Source organism: Antrostomus carolinensis, unplaced genomic scaffold (assembly GCF_000700745.2).
Source record: "Antrostomus carolinensis isolate BGI_N321 unplaced genomic scaffold, ASM70074v2 scaffold8470, whole genome shotgun sequence".
NCBI classification, from domain to species: domain Eukaryota; kingdom Metazoa; phylum Chordata; class Aves; order Caprimulgiformes; family Caprimulgidae; genus Antrostomus; species Antrostomus carolinensis.
In genome coordinates this window covers 106,935-122,710 of record NW_010286546.1, presented here as the reverse complement: position 1 = coordinate 122,710, position 15,776 = coordinate 106,935, and the positions used below count along the sequence as shown (strand labels likewise).

Here is a 15,776-nt window from a genome sequence, read left to right as displayed (position 1 = left end):
GCAGGAATTTTCCATTAACGCACAAATGAATTTAGAATGGTCGAAAAACATGTTTCAATGAGACTCCCACAATGAAAAGAAAGTGCAGATGGTGCGGGGACTTAAGGACTCGTTTCTATGGTGTCTGGCAATTCTTCAAGCACCCAGGGTGCGATTCTACCTGTTAATTAGATCCACTGAGTATTCAAAGACACATGAGGCTTTCACATCCACGCTCAATGCCATGGGCTCATCGTTTGCAGAAGCAGCCAAGGTCCTAGTACCAGCCTTTAAAAAAAATAACAAACTAAACACGAATGGATACCAAAATCAGCAATACGGACCTTTAACTCTTCTGACTCAGGAGTGTGCAACATCAAAGTTAGGCCTGGAAAGGGAGAGGCGTTTGCCTGGCGAGCAAGCTGAGTTGTGTTTGATTGAGAAAGAGGGGGAAGAGAGAGGGGAGCTGCGGCAAAAATGCTCTTTTCAAGGTAAAGACCTTTTAGACAGAGACCTACATTAAAAATAATGAGTATTTAGTAATGGAGAGCTACTCTGTAACTGAGATAACCCAACAACCCTCCTTTTGCAAATGAAACAAAAGACATTGGTTAAGCTGGGGTACCCATTATCTGTCTGTTTACAAGTGACACCTTTCTGATAATGGTTCAGATATGTAAATGGATACTTCAAACAACAATTAACAGCCAATTAAAGGGTTCTGTTCATTTTCATCCTCCTCCTAGCATTTTTGCATGTTTACACAGTCTCTAACTTCTCAAGATTAATAGGAGTTTTGCTTGAGTAAAGGCAGAGACTCAGAGAATCAAAAATCTGTCTTCATCAATCTGTCAACATCAGTAAATGAATTCGAATCAATCTGCATTTAAAGTGCTGCAACTACAAAGATTTGCAGGACAATGATGGGGACATTCCCAGGAAAACTCAGTAGTAGAAATACACAACCTGGCATATGTGAATTGAATTTTCCTCCTCTCCACAAACAGTTATTAACCTGGGTGTATTTTAACTCAGCAGTTTTCACAGATTAGTGGTTAGTTATTACTATTGTGGAAGCCTCTGAGACAACTCCAACACAAGGCAAACGACTATGCAAATCACAGGTTTAATTAAGGAATTAGCTACAACATACATGCCAGTAACTGCAAATAGTAAAATACAGATAGTAGCTGTGATTTATATCTATAGATAAAAATACCAGAGAATAGAGTCCTGAGTGCATATAGTGGGTGGACTAACAGGGTATTGAGGAGCTAAAAAACCAAGCTAGTTCCTGAACACTACAGAGATTTTGATATCTACACATTCAACTTGAAATAAACAGGATACTGTAGGGTAAAGCAGCACCCAAAAGAGGGTACAAGCCTTGATGTCCATACCCTTTCCAAGAAACTGCATGAGAAAATGTCAGACAAGTGAGTAGGCAGGCCTGGAAGCCTCCAGCACCAGCAGAATCTGAGCTACTCTAAAAGTCTCTGCTGATTTACATGTCTCGTGCTACAGCCACAACTGGTCCCTTCACACTGTGGTGGATGACAGCCAAGTAACTTTATTTTTTAATATTTTTTTTTTTACAAACTTTACTGAATATTTTTGTGGTGTCAGTGGTTTCCTTTGCATTCAGAGCAAGTCTGGATTTATAGATAAAAATGTTGTTCAGATATGCTCTACATAACAAATAATAGACTCTCAGATAGCATCACCAGATTCAAGATCATCTGTGAGAAACTCAGTCTTGAGCTCAAGAAAATGGGAGATTTTCAATAGATTCATTCACTGGAGGAGAAGGAGATAATGATTAGCATGAAAAGATACAGAAAAGGTAGCATGAAAAGATACAGAAAAGGTAGCATGAATGAAAAACTGACTCCTAAGATGCTAAGATGAAGGAAATTGGGAGGAAAATTAAGGTGTGTTTTGCAAGCTTAATTTGTTATTGAGAGGGAGTTGCTGGGTGTATGGCACTGAATTTGCTTGACATTAAGATTCAGTCTAGCAACCAATTATAGAGATTGGGTTGACATGATTTGAAAGTTTCTATAAGGTATAACACATGTCAGAAATGACCCTCCTGTTTTATGAAAAAAATCTTTCCACACACAATGTATTAATTTCAATTGGGCTGAAACCCCTTGTTTTGATTCTGCCCCTGTTTTAAAATGCCTCCTGCCAGTCAAGAATTAGCAACCCTGAGCTCTGAACTCTCTAACATTTTCTTCAGTTGAGTCTGTCACTGGGTAACATTTTCCTGAGATCCTTTGCTAATTGTAGAACTCAAGGCTGCTGCTGCATGATGATTCTGTTCTGCCTTGACCTTCTGCTCTTATCATGCATAGCTCCCCATTACTTCTGACAGATCAGATTTAGTGATTTATAGATTTACAAGTAGTAAATGAAGTTTCTCAGGAATTTGCACTTGATAGCTTGGATCTCAATTTATCTCTTATTGTATCACTGAGAATTTTCTGTTATAGAGTATTTTCAGCTCAAGGCTAAGAAAAATGCTTTATTTAAAAGAGGTGTATTTATACTGCTGTAGTACCAATAAGGTCAAACAAAACTGTGTTCAAAAATTCCAGAGAACATTCAGAAACAACAAATCTCCCGAGCACATACCTCTCAGGTTGGACAATAGAAGTTGGCCTAGTGTGTTACAAAGGTCAGTGCTCTCAAACACTTTCAACCTCTGTTGACTTGTGTATGAATAGAGAACCTTCAGTACATTGCCAGACAACATCATTTTTCGAAAGACATGGACAGGGCCTCAGGTGCCCCCTCATTTGCAATCAGTGAAGCTTTAAACTTGCATCCCTTGAGTAGTGTACGAAAATAGAAGAGGATTCCCTTTTGCTACAAGGCTAGAGACCTCCTCTCCCAGAGGAGGATCCACCTCTGGAAGACGCTGGTATGAAACCACTGTGGAACCAACCACAGCAGCCTGGGGGGACAAAGGAAGCGCAATGCGGAGTCCCCCGGGTAGGGTTTGTTACAGCTACACCTTTTCTCAGGGTTAAGTTCTCAATGAACAATTAACTTTGCCATCGATTAAGCACGACACGATGAGAGAAGAGAGTCTTGAGCAGGCTCTAGCAGTCTACAGAAGGCATCTTGTCACATGGACATCCAGATTTGCAGCTAATCTGGGTTACTTCTCCTATTTGAACATGTGAACAGCCTTACACTAAAAGAAGTGCCCTTCTCCCCAGGCTGCAGTACACTGGGGGCAGAATTCCCGGTCCCTGAAGAGACGTTTATGTAACTATCTTTATCGAGAGAAAATCAGCTGTGATTCTGAGCTTTAGAGGCTGTAAGGGCAAGAACAGACAAGCAGATTCCAGAGACAAATCCCAAATAATATAAATGTTTATTGGTTATAACTCTTTCTCCCCAGAAAGTGAATAAAGATTGAGGCTTTTTTTTAATTAATTTTAGATTGTTGTGGATTCACCACTGTGTTTTTCACTAAATCACAGTGGATTTTGACTACTGTGAGCAGGGCTTTCAGGAGGAAAGAACTGAGTTGCTTTTGCATTGTTTGAAAATATTTTTCCTTGAAAACTACAAGAAAACATGAAAATTCAAGTGTGATGCCCTAATATCATGTATCCACACTATTTAATCAGCTGAGCCATTACTCATAATGGCAGTTAATGCCATTTAAAAGCACATAATCCCATTTGAATGCTTTTAAACTACAGGGTTTGATATCAGCATTCCAGAGGCTCCCACCAGAGGGGTTATTATATGATTACGATGTGATGTGAACAGAAAGGGTATGAAATGCTGACAGTCCTCCAACCCCATCTAGTCTTAATTTCTACTTAATTTCTAATAACTTTTGCTAGGCTTAATCGGAACTCATCTAATTTTTACTGATTTAAAAAAACAATCATCATTCTCAGTGACTGAAATCATATTAAAAGAAAGACAAACACATTTGTGATTTGGTGGCTTTTCAACTCTATCATTCAAAATCTGATTTAAATGGAATGCAATGGCCAAGGTGTTTAAATGTTCTAAAATAAGGCAAGGAATGCAACATTCTGATATGAAATTCAGAAATGTCATTTAACAATTACTTTCTTTTGTACTGTCTTAACAACTATATCATAAACAATATTATTATTTGCTGTTCTGATGCTTTGAAAACAGCAAACTGGAAACTTATGTAGTTTTTCTGGACTCTGAGCTCCTTCAGGAAGAGTTATACTGTTTAATTAAGTGATTTAGTTAACAAGAACTTCAAACCTCAGGTGTATGGTGTCATTCCCAGAATATGGATATCTCTGCCTGTCTGCTGCGTAGGCACCCAGGTTACTCGGGGTGTTTGCACGGGTCCTCATGTGCTGTGATGAAACCCCTTCTTTTTGTGTTCTGTACAACCCAGTGAGTGCCTGTAACTGAACTAGTGATATTTATCACAGTGGGAGACTGATGATTAACCAGCTGGTGTTTATGAACCTGTCAAAGATATCATACTGCTGAATAGTCCATAAACAAGATCTACTGTGATCTTCACATTTCATCAGCCATTTTGGGAATATATACCAATGCCGATAAACTTGTGGGTACAAAAAGGACTAAACAATCAGATGATACATTAAATACCATTTGCTAAACAGAATTCTGTCCAATATATATGAAATCCAAGTGTAAAGTGACATCAGGGAGTGGGAAACCACCCTGGAAAGCAGTCACGCTGAGTGGGATCTTAAGCCATGCTGAACTAGAAACCCATCATGAACTTCCAGTATGATGCTCTAATAAGGAAGTTGATGTAATCTGGGATATTTATTTTTCCATTTTTGGTGCAGTGAGTGTATTTAGGTCAATGACACTGACCTTGGGCTGTTGCAGGTAATTTGGGTACATGCTTATTAATATGAGTGTTAAAAAATTTGAGATTTTTTTAGAGATCTTGAATCACTTACAAGATGAAGTATATAATGTCTCATAGAGAAAGAAATAGCAAGAACTATGTATTTAGTGTATCAGTATATATATATATATATATATAAACACTAGAATGCAATTTGATTACAAGGTATGTGTGCAACTCCACTGGAAAAAATTGCTGGGTATAAAAGTGTGTTTTAGTCCCATATCAAGATATAACAAGAATCAGTAAACAAAAACCAGATAAATTAAAAAAGCATAAATGCTACCAATAATGACTAGTCACCACTGGTCCAGACAGAGAAACTATATGTTAGATTTTTCTTCTTTGGGTGTTAAATTCCTATATTGGAGGTTATATTTTAGCTATTATAAACATATGTTTTCAGTACAGGGATAATTCAGTAAAATATAAGAGATCATCAAGTGAAACATAAAGGTTAATGCCATAGCAAATGTCAGCTAGATGACCTTAAAACCAAGCACTTGTTTTGTCTTTAACCTAGAAATATAGTAATTTTATTTAAATTAATATTTCCTTTTCCACATTCATGCTGTTGTAAAGTGGCAGCTGTCTGCAAATAAACTACCCGCTGTGCTGTCACAGATACATGGAAAGGTGTGAAACTGTACTGGTCTGTACCACCTCATCTCAGGATGAGATGGAAATCTATAAGAAACCCCTCGCCCTATCAGAAGCACTACCAAAATATTGTGGCAGTATTTCCTCACTGATTTCTTAAGTGAACAGTTTTAGCATTTACTGTCAATCAGGAAAGATTCTCTGAAATTAATGGGGGATTGTTAGCTTACACACTACAGGGAATTAATTCCAAAGTTTGCAGTTTTATATTTAATATAGAAATGCAGGTTTTGACTGTATGTGCCAAGTACTGTTTCAAGAATAGATCTGCAATAATCACAGACTTTTTTTGGTAAAACAAAGCTGAGTGACCATTTTAGCTCATTTGTGTATACTCAAACATTAGAACTCTCTTACACAAAGAAATACAAATGGCAGAACAGAATGACAATTTTAAAAAATAGAAGTCATCTTCTAATTCTATGATAATGACATATATTTCTCATTATCTGCTAAATCACAAATCCTGGGACTATTCATATTAAGAATCATCACTACATAACCACACTAAATTTCTCTACAATGTAATTATCTCTCATCTACATTGAATTCTTAATCACTGTCACATTCAAACCTGAATGAAAACATATAAATCAACCTTTCACTTCAAATTCATCTTTGTTTTTAAAGTGCCATTCATCTTGATATTAAGGGCTAAATCCTTCTTCCCAGAAAGTAATCCGGTAGGATTATCTGCATGAATAAACTGAGTGATATTTCAGACAACTGTACGTCAGTACATCTCATCTCAGAGTCCCACAGATTTTCACTGAAACTGTGTCATTAGTGTATCAGTGAAATCAGAACATTTTTCTCTAACTCAGCCTTCAAGACAACAAGCATAAAAAATGTAAGGCAAGGGATTGGTTTAGAAGAGCAAGTCCAAAGATTTCCTAGAGCTTTACATCTTTACATTTTCCTGATTTAAAGAGAGAAATTATTTACTCTCCTTTATCATACAGACATGTTGTGTGTTTTTCTGCTTTGTAAACAATGTATAATTCACAGCATGACCAGGGGATTTGTGAATGGTTAGACCAGAGGCAACTTCTCAACTTCTGAAGACACAACCTTACCTTGCACTGTAAGAGAGAACCCCCAAAGCTGTACTTGCCAACCTCACCTTTCACGCTCAGTTCAGACTCCTACAGATCAAGCTGGGCTCCGATCCCAGGTGCTGGTGTTGGGTTTGTCCTCTTCCAGGCAAAGAAGCCAATATTGCACAAAGAACCCAAGATGATTTTGCCAGCCTACTGTGTTGCAGGGTCTTTTAAGCACCAGTTACTGCAAGAAGGGGACTGGGGAAATACTGATGGGTGGCTGGTACCGCTGCTCCCTCTGCCATATGGCTCAGGGTCCTTCCATTTTTCTGTCATGAATGATGAAGCTGTTTTCACAATTTAATGATGCAACAAGGGATTTGGATGGGGGTTTTGGTTGATGAAAGGGGGCCTCAGATGTGTGACAAAAATTAATAATGTACCCAAGCCCTTATTATACCAGATTAGATGGCGGGAGGTCGGCTTTTACATATTAATGCTTCATGAAGGGCTTATAATAGGATTTAGTGTGAAGGGCACACAGACACATCCCCCTCCTCCCTTGTACACATATGAATGAAAATAACCTGCTTTATCACGTTTTTAAAAAGCCAAATAAAGCTGCTACACTACAGCTTCTGGCCACAGACTATTATTAAAGAGGATGGGTTTTAAGTGATTCTGTCATGAAATATGGTCAACCTAAGACTGGCTCTTGGGAATAAGTGTTCCTCCTGATGTCAAAGGTACCTTATTCTATGTGTTTTGCTGGGCAGCTGAGTTCATCAACCACTCTTATATTCATGGGATAATCCCAGCTTTGTTAGCCCTATGCCACTCTATGCAAATTAAAGGCCCAATTCAGGAAAAACCGCTACATTCTATCTATCATTTATGAAACCATAAACTGTCAAGGTGGGCATTTCACAGGAATATGTCTACAGTAGAGGGGTCAACAGAGTCATCAGGAAATTAGTCTATACGAGAGGAAGGTCAGAATGATGATATATGTCCCTGAATAACTCAACAGTGTCTCCCTACACTGTATTAATTTTCACTTAGTCCATTTCACATCCATAAACAGAAACATAAATTATTCCAAGAAGGGTAACCAGCATGATTACAAACTGAAAATATAACTAAAGAAAGAGAAATAGTATCAGGATTATTTAGGCTACAAAGGTGATGAACAGGTGACATAACAGGTACATACTTAATAAACACCAGTATAGGTAACATATATATTCCAAATGAGTGGGTACTCACAGTTTGCAGTCAAGGCAGTAACCATTGATGTACAGGGGAAGAGCTGGAAAAAATGCAAACAATTGTCACAATATATTACTGAGGAAAAAATAATCTTTTCAGAAGTCAGTAAAAGCACTGTTTACATTTACATAAATTGAAAGCAAGTAAACCATCTCTAACGGTGTTAAATTTACAGCTTCCAAGCAAACCTCAAGCAAGAACATTAGAGGCTAAAATAGTCTTTTCTCTGTTACTGAGAAGCAGCTGAATCACTCTTGGGACTAGTAGAAGTTCACAAATGTGGACTTTGGAACTACTTGGATATATGATAGCAGTGATCCTCAAGATACTAATTACAGAGAACTACATTTACTCTTGACATACTATTTCAGGACTAAATATAAACATTTTAGAATTTTGTCCTGCTTGTTCAAGCATAACTAACAAAAGTAGGACTATGTGAGAAATCTGGACATATTTTTACATTCCATCCTTCATTGATCCAAATCCTTTGAAACTGGTATCTGTAGAAAATTTGCCACACAGTTTACATAAAATTACACCAGATGCTTTCCTATCAAGCTGATAAAGAAATTTATCATTTAATGAGATTATATCATCCAGATATGTCAATATTGTCAAATAACTTTGCTCTCAGTTCTCTCCCAGGTCCTGAGTTTCCATGAATCCCTACTGCACATATGATACCTAATAACCAAAAAACCACCCAACCCTCTCTGAAACAAAACCCGTGCATTCTTCTGGCATAGTTAATTCCAGGAACTCTTTCCACCAGATATCCTTAATCACCTCTACCCGCCTTGATACTTCACCCCAACACAATACGTACACTGGATTTCATGCAACAAAATGCTGTTTAGGTTGGTTGCACAACAACAGCAATGTCACAGTCACTTTGCTCTGAAGGAACCTACATTTATGCTGAGCAGTCCAGGTAGAATCAGGTGGGACATGGCCCATATATCAGACAACATTCCACAGAGCAGTACAGATGTAGCTTTTGAGTCCAACACAGAGCACTATCCTCCCAGCCAGCTCCACAAAACACTTTAAATATAAAAACACAGATGATTTCTTTGATAACTCTGTTAAATATCTTGAAATCAACAGAGACAGTTGAATCACAGCCTAAGTCCTGGAACTTGGTAAGGTAATTTGAATGAGATGGTTTGGGTTTGAAACATGATCTAGGAGATTACATATTTAAAGAGCAAGCCATCCCAAAGCTAATGTGCTAGAAGGAATGAGTCAGAGTTTTATCTAGACATATATGGATATAATGAGTTGTAAAATGAAGCTGCAGGTTTAAGAGATTCCCCAGCTGAATACAAATAGGAGAGAGAGAGGGTCAGTAGGGTGATCAAATGACTGAAGAATAAAGAAGATGAGGTGAAGAGAACTTGGTTTGCTTAGTGATGCAAAAGAAGATAGGATTGCTATTGGGGTAAACTGCAGAGATTGAAACTGCTAAAATAAAAACATGGGTACAAAATATCACTGCAAGTAGGGAGTAACAAGCTGCAAAGGCCTCCAAAATAAGTAGGGCAAATGCTAATTACTTCTGAGATGGAATCTGATCTGCTTGTGAAAGGATGATGTAATGCACTTGCTGATAACAGCAATGATCAGAATTTAATGACCCAGGAGTCTTTTATATTCAGCATCAACTGCAATGATGCTGCCATCCAACAGTGCCCAAGTTCTTCATAAAATACACACGGACGTATCAAAACCAGTGAACAGGCAATGGAAGGTGCAGCCTAAAAACTATCCAGAGTCTTGGTTTGACCTGTGTGAGTCAGTGGCATTAGGGAAGCTTAAGGCTAAAGGAACTTTGTGTTAGTGATACACATGGACTTAGTCTCTGCACAGCATTTCACTCTGGTGTTTGATCCAGCCCTTCATGGTCCATTTTGCTACAAGACTTTTGAAAATTTGGGGATTTATTTATCTTCAAAGCTGGCAGATCAAACCACAGCAAATTTAGGTTGCCAAAATGTTCATGTTCTGTATCAAAGCCTTAGGAGTCCTCATCACACCTGATATGGGTAGAGATACACTTTGTAAGAAGGGAAATGTTAACTGGGGGCCAAACGCCTGAAATCTCTCTATATTCAGTCACAGCATAACTCAAAGAAAAAAAATAAGTTAAAAAGGATGATCACAAATTGTCATTGCTAGTAACGTTTGCAGAAGGAAGGATTCTGAAAAGCTGCTTCAAGCCTACAGGCATTCCAGCTAGCTCCTGTCCCCTTTCTCCCTATATATTATATTTTACTGAAAAAATAAGCATTTAATCCAGCACTCAGCCTTGCAGTCCCTCTCAGACAAGATGTTCTTTGTGATGTATAAAAAAAGAACAGAGTCAGTTCTATGTTGTGTTGTTGGCCTTTTGTAGGAGGAGGTGTGTCAAAGATGAATGGTAGCAGGTAGAGTCAGAGTCAAAGATAACATATTTTAGAAATCTTGAGCTGAGAGAATAGTCTAAAAAATCACTTTGTGTGATACATATTCAGCTGCCCAGAGCTGCTCCTGTGCTGGGACTTTCCCAAACAAGAAAGAACATCAAAGGATAGTCATGACCCAGTTTATTTTTTGTGTGTGTTTGATAAAATAAGTCTTTGTTCAACATATTTTATGTTTTGGTTTTTGGTTTTTTTCTGTAAGGAAAAGGAATGGCAATAACCAGCTCAACAATTTGAATCCAGATAAATTTCTTTTTTTTTTTTTTTTTTTAAATGACAGAATTTTCATCTCATCTTTAGACTAGGTTGGGAAAACCTCACAAAGAAAACTCATGTTTTCATTCCTTTTTAGTTTCCACCTTCACCTAACAGAGGAATCTCATCTAAGAGTAGAAAAAATGTTTTACCTTTGCTTACAAATAAAGTATTTTTTCAATAAAAGTACTTTACCAAATGAAAATAATGTACTCTATAATGTGACCAGTATTGCAGTAAAATTGTCAAGTGCAGAGGTTGTATGTCCCAGAAATGAACGTGGGCTACATTTTCCATAGGTTCCTGTTTACAGTTAGAATAAACCACCTCATAATATTTTTATTTAATTTATTGTAGCAGTGTGAAATGCTTTCACACACCCCCTCATGATTCCCTAGAAAACTAACAAAATAATAAAACTTTCCTATTCTCTAGATAGATCTTCCATGAAATTATGATCACTGGCTTTTTGGAGGTGAAAGCTATTCCATTACAGTCCTGAATGAATTTTCTATTGAAGCCACTTACAACTTCTTTAGGTTATCATGAAGAGTGATGTGAAACCTTCTGTGCTTTCACAGTTCTTAATAGAAATCCATTAAAATACCTGCAATCTTGTTTTGTAGTTGCCAGTGACCAACACTTACTATTCTTTAATTATTTTGTATTTTAAGAAAATGCCATTCAGAATTGATTAATAGAGCATATATTTAAGCATATTAAACCTACATTATTTTCTCTTTTAAATAAATAGTTTGAAATGTTATTTTGAAAATATAGTCTTTGATTTTTTTCTCCCAGCTAACTAGTGCTAGAACAAGAGGCAATGGCCTTAAGTTAGGCCAGGGGAGGTACAGATTGGATGTCAGGAAATACTTTTTCACTGAAAGGGTTGTCAGGCACTGGAACGGGCTGCCTAGGGATGTGGTTGAGTCACTATACTTGGAGATGTTTAAAAGACAGGTAGATGGGGTGCTCAGAGATATGGTTTATTAGTGGACAGGTATGGTTGGACTCGATGATCTCAGAGGTCTTTTCCAACCAAGCAATTCTATGATTCTGTGATTCTTTGATTTTTGTTTTTTTAAAGGATAAGCTTCAGTTAAGGTACTTCATATGTTTTAGAACAGACATATTTGGTTTCCGTAATAGTTTCATTTTCACAAAGTTGGACCATTTATTCAGAGAACAGAGACATAGAAAATTGTGGAATTTGTTGATTATATTTAAAAATGATGGAGAAATACATGGGATTCATACAGCTGAGGAACTGACTCTTCCTCGTACACATGTGAAAGGGGTTTTAGCTTTATGGAGTCATTGCAGCAATCTTCACTCCCAGTCATTGAGATAAAAGGCTGCTTCCAACTAGGACCCCTTACCTTCAGATATCATATGTGTAACCCAGCATGTCACCCATCTGGCACACAGCATTTGGTGTGCATCTGTGCTCCCACTGTTCTCAGCTCACTTTTTGATCTGGCACTTCTTCCAGCCAAGTAACAATATCTGTAACACACTCCCATGCAGAATGCCCATGTAATATGAATTGCCTGGAAAAGGTAGATGAGAATAGTGGGGCTGTACAGATGCAGAGATTGAAAATCCAGAGATGAAAATAAATACTTTTCTTTAGCTTTTCCCCAAAGAGAAAAATGAGTCAATTGGATAGAAACCCAAAAAGATGAATTCCCCCTGCAACCTCATTCCATTCTAAGCATTTTTCCTGAATAGTCAGAGTCATTTCCTTCCTCTGCTCCCATCCCAAACGTCTCTTAGTCAAATATGATTTTGCTATTATTACTACTTGTATTACAGGAGGACAAAGTCACAGCTCACGACCTTCATATAATGCCAGTGTCACTAAAACACTGAGGATCAGTGTTAAATTCTCTCTTTTGGGACTGAGTCTACCAAGTCTAGAAATAGAAATAGATAAGCAAAGCATAATTCTTAGTTTCAGGGCTTATTCTGGTCATTTATGAGCACCAGGTTTTACCTTTTTTCCTCTCCTTGACATACTGCTGTATTTATTCATGTCTTCTGTATATGGTTATTTTCTTCTATATATAGTTACACAGTTGCTCATTTTGGGTCAGAAAGGAATTTTCCCCCAAGCCCAGGGACTGCTGAAGGCACGTCAGGGCATTTTAATTCCCTCCTAATGCCAGGGATGAGAATGACGGCAACGTCATTGTCCTCTCCTGCTCTGTCTCTGTGATATACTGTAGTTTTCCCAGAGTTTACCTTCAATCTGCTAAAGATCCTCATTTGTTCCATGGCTTTAAAATATGTTTTGTTGGGTTTGGAGTGTGCCCAGCATGAAATGGATGTTCAGGGATACCTGTGAATGAAAATTTAACAGCATAGCTACATGGATTTCCTAGGCTGAGCTCGACCCAAGGGACACCATGCAGCAAGGCTTGGCTCACTCGGTAAGAGACGTGAACTCTAGTGGTGTTTGTGCTTGAGGAATAAAGGAAACATAAAGATCTTAAAGAAAAATATTTCTGACCCATGGTTGGAGTTGACATTGCAGCAAAACTGAGTAAGAGAGAATTGTCTGAGAAGCAGGAATGAAACTGAAGAGCATAACAGATCATAAAATCAGTAGCTTAATAAACAGAACAAAAAGGTAAGCACAAAAAAAAAGAACAACACAATTTTGAGGTTTGATGTGTGAGTCAGCAAAATGCCTTAAGAAATGCCTTAGGAACAAACAAAATGTTCCATTTCCCAATTAAATATATTTGAATGTGAGCAGCATTCAAATATATTCAGATTTATTGTAGCTGAAAATCATTCTTATTTGATCTAAATCACAATAAATGTAGTTAGCTGAGATATTTAAAACAATAAAACAGTAAGTTTGTACAAAACCCAGAACTATAGTACAATGCTCTGTTAGGAAGAAGCATTTAGAATTTATGAAGTTGAAATAAATGTAACAAGACAAAAGAGCACAAAGGAGATATACTGATTATATTTATGGATGTGCATTGAGAGATGCAAAGCAAATGTAGGAAGATGTATTTGCTCTTGACAGAGTTATAGAGGAAACTGACTCACTGAAATAGGCAAGCACTAAATTCATGGTACTGCTTTTAATATGCATTCAAGAAAAAGGATAAAAAAGCCATTTCTGACAAGGGTCATAATTTAACTCTAATATATTCTACCCTTAAATCCATAGAATTTTTGGGGGGGAAAATTGACCTGTTTTTGAGAAACCTGTCCTGATAAAGAACAGTTCTGAGAAAGAATTTACCTTGTGGATTTACTTAATTATCTGTCCCTTGGTGTAACTAAATATCCACTGGTATTTGTGTGTCTAAGTAGAGGCAAGATTTTCATTTGGAAGATGTGTGTCTCTGATCATTCCTTAAATTCCATTTTCCTTTCTATTCTAGAAAGAACAAACTCAAGGCAACAGCTTCTCTTTAGTGAACAAGGGCAGTTCTGGGAAACACAGCTTTCAGTTATGGCAAACAGAAGCTGATTTCAGATACACAAGTGAAAAACTAGAGTAAATTTCCTTGAAGAAACAATTACATACCATAACAATTTTGTAAATCTTATCCACAGAAAGAGATGGCAATTTTTAATATTCTATCTTAGCATGATTTTAGCAGGAATAGTGATTTAGGAGTAGAATAGGAACAGAAAGAGTTGCACTAAGAATCTGCTCAAGTAAATCTATGCACAATCACAGATGTAAAACCATATTGTTGCATTAGGCATTTAGCTAAATAGCTCTTCAGAAAAGGAACAGGAACGGCTACAAACCAAACAATCCTTTCTTCCTGCCTACAGGCAAATAAGGATTTTCTCAGTGAACCTTTAGAACCTTCAGAACCTTCAGAAAATGCTCACAAGAATGTTTAACGTTTTAAAAGAATTTTTAAAAATCACTCCTATGAGTCCTAAACTCTTTTCATTAATAAATAAAGGAAAAAAGCAAATGAAACCAAGGACACTATTGTGGTTTATGTGAACGTATCTGAGATGTTAAAATGTAAAGAAATGGACTGCATGTACTTTGGAGTAGAAACTTACACATCAATTAAGAGTAATAACAGAATTCGGGTCCAAATAGTTCGCACAGTGCAACACAAACATGTGCACCAGTCAGTCCCAGTAAATGTATTGAACAGGCTGTCAAACAAAACCAGAACTGTGATGCACAGCCAGCTAGATGATGTTTAACATGAGATAGGGCTCCCTATGAGGAGACCAGATTTAGAGCTATTTAACAAAGCTTCCTTACTGTATTAAGAAGCTTTTTTTTCTGCTGCTCTTTAATATTGGTTAAATAGAAGTGGAGTATCCTCAATTTGCTATTTAAAAATTCATATCAGCCTGGAATTCTAAATAGAGAATGTGAAATGTAGATGTTTTTGGCAAGGATTTTTGCCTTAAAACTTAGCACTGCTTCCTGCTTCTTTTGCCCAAGGTTTGTTTCTCACTAACTTATTGCACTGTACCAATTTCTGAAGAACACATGCTAAGGTTAAAGGTATCTGTCAATTCAGTTCCCCATCAGATATCGTGATGTCATATGTTAAGACATCTCCAGGATTTATCTTAGCATTACATGGCTTTGTATAAAGGAAGTGACCAGTCCTTGCTACTGGTTTCATCCCTTTGCATAGTTGCAGTGAAAGGAAAAGGGAGGCGGGGGGAATTATTATTTCCACAATAAAGGAATGAATTAACATGAAAAAGTGATATAATCAGGCTAGAGGAAAGGTTACCTTCTACCAGGGGCAAATATTAACTGAATCTAATTAAAATTCAGTCAAAGCAGTGGAATTTTGAAAATGAATCATCACTTCACACATTTATTTGGATCTTGTAATGTACCTTATTTGAAGCAATTCCTAGGATGCTATTGGAGTCAAAATCAGCAATATTCAATGAGCAGCCTCCGAAAAACCACCAGAAAGAATGATCTGTTTTCTATGAATATGTGTTTCCACATTGATTAACTCTTGTGTGTAAGAAAATCCCAGCTCTGTTTCAAATTCTTCCTGCTGCTTTGACATTTATAAAAGTGGATTCTTTTCTGCTTTGTAAGCAGTGAATGCACGGTGCCACTTTCTTACAATTAAAGCACTAATGAGAATCTCTTTTACCTGGCCAGCTGTTTTAGCAAATCATTTGGAGGTCTAATTTCTCTAGAGGATGATGAATTCAATCAGATTTGGT

The 15,776-nt window shown here is 37.2% G+C and overlaps 1 protein-coding gene across 1 annotated transcript in view; it reads left to right on the top strand.

The window, feature by feature from the left end:
- SLC17A6 (solute carrier family 17 member 6) overlaps positions 1–15,776 on the top strand; it is a 28,716-nt gene that overhangs the window by 815 nt on the left and 12,125 nt on the right. The gene's annotated exons all lie outside the window — the stretch shown is intronic.